The sequence below is a fragment of the Micropterus dolomieu genome, linkage group LG18, assembly GCF_021292245.1.
Source record: "Micropterus dolomieu isolate WLL.071019.BEF.003 ecotype Adirondacks linkage group LG18, ASM2129224v1, whole genome shotgun sequence".
Taxonomy (NCBI): domain Eukaryota; kingdom Metazoa; phylum Chordata; class Actinopteri; order Centrarchiformes; family Centrarchidae; genus Micropterus; species Micropterus dolomieu.
Genome location: NC_060167.1, coordinates 32,968,259 through 32,972,794, shown reverse-complemented (window position 1 = coordinate 32,972,794; position 4,536 = coordinate 32,968,259).

The window sequence follows — 4,536 nt, the reverse complement described above, 5'->3', positions numbered from 1 at the left end:
GTGCAAGGTGTCAATGGTCGTCTTTTGGACAGCTGTCAAGTCAGCAGTCTTCCCCATGATTGTGTAGCCTACAGAACTAGACTGAGAGACCATTTAAAGGTCTTTGCAGGTGTTTTGAGTTAATTAGCTGATTAGAGTGTGGCAGCAGGTGTCTTCAATATTGAACCTTTTCACAATATTCTAATTTTCTGAGATACTGATTTTGGGGTTTTCATTAGTTGTCAGTTATAATCATCAAAATTAAAAGGAATGAACACTTGAAATATATCAGTCTGTGTGGAATGAATGTATACATTAGACAAGTTTCACTTTTTGAAAGGAATTACTGAAATGAATCAACTTTTTGATATTCTAATTATATGGTGTGTGTGTGTGTGTGTGCACCTAATGATTAAAAAACAATGGCTGTCAAATCGATAACACCTCCCACACCAGTGCAGTGCACCCTTTCCATTTTACCAATTAATTTACTCCTGTAGTCAGTCTTAAATTATTTTTATTTATACCAAAACTTGGATTTGCAGAACGATGTATTCCATCATACATTCCACATATTCATACTACCTATTTTTTTATTTTATTTACAATGTCACTATAATATCATCTCACACCTGACACTAATATCAATGCTCTTCCATACCCCATCTACTGAATGGGTAGTCTAAGTCATTTCTACTTCCTTTTCTAACTATTTAAGGGCATCTAATGTAGATACTGTTTTTAATGCATTTTATATATTTGTCCTTGTTTGTTTGTTTGTTTGTTTTGCCTGAAACACTATAAACAAACTCAGGAACATTTGTCAGTGATCATAGAGTGTTAAACTACTAAAGATAAATACACACTAAAACTAATATCAGCTATGGCAAATATTGTATGTTTGTTTTAAGAACAGGCAGTCAGCCACATAGGTCTTTGTCACATTATGTTTGTATTCTATATATAATAACTGTTTATCTTTATATGTAGAAATTGTGACTACACTTACCTATAGTATTGCTTGTATACATTTAGATTTTCTTTCTTAGCATTCTTTGCATTGTAGGGGAAACACCATACAGTATGGAGCAATGTTGGTTTGTTGTTCTTTGTGTTTTTTATGTCTTTGCTACTTTTTACACTTGTTCCACCTTTGACAAGTTCACAGTGAGGTGTTACCCACATCTTTTGGTTTTTCTTTGCAGCACAGGCCCAAAGTGCACCAATAAAACAAAGTGTTATTCTCGCCAGTGGATGTTGTTATACTTCCAACTTTAGAGAACTGGCAGTAACAACAATGAGAGCAGTACTGTATGCTGCCAAGCCTCAAGCTCTAAAACCTCACCAGTCTCTGAGTCAAAGCTGTATACGTGGCTGAAAAGCACTGTACACATTCAGGTGAATTTCATTGTTCTATTTCACTTTCAACTTTTTTTTCTTTTCTCTAACTTTTCATTTCAGTAAAGCAAATGAAAAAAAGATTGTAAGCCTTTAATTAGACATATATAACATTTTCTTTCCATGTGTATTTCCTGCTCAAGGGAGATCAGAGGAGCCAGCTACAGAGCAGCATGGGATTCAGTGTTGTCTGTTTTTGGCATATCCAGATTTTATCCAGATTGATTTTAGAAAGTCTGGACAGCAAAAAAACACATGGAAATAGGATTTTGTTAATTGGATCCATGTGAAGCCACATTTGGAGGTTGTGTGAAATGTGATTCCAATCTGATTTCTATAAATGATATAAAAATTGAATTTTCCAAAAATGATTAAATTTTTAGAATTTCTTTCCAGTGACTCCCAGTGATAAATGCTGATCTAGAGCAGAGGGTGACACGGGAGTGGATTTTCACTGCTGTCCATCCCACTTCCACAAAAATACCCCTCCCCCTTCCCTTATCCCATGACAGAGTTAAAAAAAACAAAAAAAAAAGAAAATTCCCATCCTGTTCCTGATTTTATTTATTTATTTATTTTTATATCTGAAAGTAGCATGTATTCATATTAGAACTGCATATTCCTATATAAAAACTGATCTATGACTCCCATCCCTGTATCTGATTTAGGGCTACACATGAAAGTGGCCCAAATCAGATTTGAAAAGATCTGATTCCTTGTGATTTGTGCTGTCCACAGTCAACAAAAATTAAATTAAATAAAACAAAATCTGAGTCACATATGAGCAAAAAAATCTGAATGTAGCCTAAGTGTGCATCAAATGGCAAGGCACAAAATGGCAACTGGCATGCACCTAATGTGCAGTTGACATGGGATACACTTGTTTACTACCCAGAATTTGTGGACCTGCACTTATTTTGTTAAGACTAAGTATTTGATTGTGGGCTGTCTGGAGACATTACACACCTATAAACTAAAAGTGGAACTGTAATGAGAGTGGATTGTGCTGCAGGAGGCTGTGTGGTCCTTTTTATGTGGAGTTTCAATCAGCACATATCAGATCTGTAGAAAATACTTTCACTACTGCTACGGTAGCTAGGAAGGTTATCGTCTCATAATGGGTTAGTGTGATTTGAAAAAATGAAAATTCTTAATTTACCATTTTTAATTGGTCAACCCATCCATCCATTTTCCAGTGCCAGGTCGCATTAATATAACTAATTACAGTTGCATCTCATAAAAATAGAATATTATGAAAAGTTCATTTATTTCCGTAACTTTATTAAAAAGTGAAACTTTTATATTCTAGATTCATTACACAAAGTTAAATAGTTCTGGCTTTTTTTTTTGTTTTAATCTTGATGATTCAAATTTAAAATTAAAAAAATGGTTGAAATATACTTACAGGAAGTTTAAAAATAGCATTCTGAAGTAGCAGTTAATGACATGCCTAAGATGCAGAACGACTGTGCCATAAGCCAGTAAACACAGGGAGTGAAAACCAGGCAAAAATAGTCTAGGACTCAAAGGGCTATTAATAATAAGCCTACACTCTTTCCTGCCTTAATCAGAAGGGAAAGCAAGTCAGCTTTATTTAAAGAAAAAATTTCATTACAAAGAAACTCAATGTGATTTAAATGTAAGAATATTTATATCTAAACATATGCAACACAAATATTTGTACACACACACTCACACTAATACTGATTCATAAGCCTAAGAAAACAGGAAGGTTTACACAAACACACAAGGTTTAAAGGCACACATGCACTAACACTGATTCACAGGACTGAGAAGAGAGCAGAAAAAATGTTTTGAGCTTAGCGTTAAATGTAGATACAGTTTTGGATCACAGATCATCACGGAACAGCATTCCACGGTGCAGGTCCACACTAACTAAAAGCACCTGTACCAGCTCCTGATCTTATCCTGGGGACAGCCACAAAGCCAGTGTCTTGAGAGGTCTGATGGGATTATTGTCAGTGAGCAGGTATGTACTAGGGAGCTGAACCATGTAGTGCCTTGAAAACCAATATGAGGATTTTAAAGTGAATTTTCTGTTGGATGGGAAGCCGATGAAGCAATTTAAGTATTGGAGTAATGGGATGTTGGCAGAATATTGGATGAATTGAAGTCGTCCTATTGAATGTTGATACAGAAAAAGATGAAAAACCAAATCTGTCTCTGAGTAAGTTTATTTCACATTTGGGCTCAAGGCATACGGAGATCAAAGGTCCCCCCCAAAAAGCAAAGACCTGCTTCCCTATTTTATGCACAAGGCGAGAATGTAGAGGAGGGGCTGTCGCACAAAAGGTCACACATAGTTCACCACCATAGTTTGTTGCTAGAATCAGCATTCTGCACTTGTCTCGTCTTAACTGCAGCTTCCTGTTTCTCTGAGGCCTCTCACTAGGCACACACATGGTTAAGGCAAGGTGTAAAATAATCAAAACCAGACAAAGTGTTCATCACTCATCTAGCATTTTTGACATTAACAAGAGACGTAAAGAAAAGGTCAGTTTAAAATAAATTTTCTATTTCAATGTTTCAATAATCCAGTGAAAAGAGCAATGCAATAATCTAAGATGTTCAAAATGAATGCATGAACCACTCTCTTTCTCAGAATCGGTTTTGTGATATGAAACTTTTTATATACAGTGGGTACGGAAAGTATTCAGACCCCTTTAAATTTTTCACTCTTTGTTTCATTGCAGCCATTTTCCAAAAATCAAAAAAGTTCATTTTATTTCTCAGTAATGTACACTCAGCACCCCATCTTGACAGAAAAAAACAGAAATGTAGAAATTTTTGCAAATTTATTAAAAAAGAAAAACTGAAATATCACATGGTCATAAGTATTCAGACCCTTTGCTCAGTATTTAGTAGAAGCACCCCTTTGATCCAATACAGCCATGAGTCGTTTTGGGAAAGATGCAACAAGTTTTTCACATCTGGATTTGGGTATCCTCTGCCATTCCTCCTTGCAGATCCTCTCCAGTTCTGTCAGGTTGGATGGTAAACGTTGGTGGACAGCCATTTTCAGGTCTCTCCAGAGATGCTCAATTGGGTTTAAGTCAGGGCTCTGGCTGGGCCATTCAAGAACAGCCACGGAGTTGTTGTGAAGCCACTCCTTCGTTATTTTAGCGGTGCGCTTAGGGT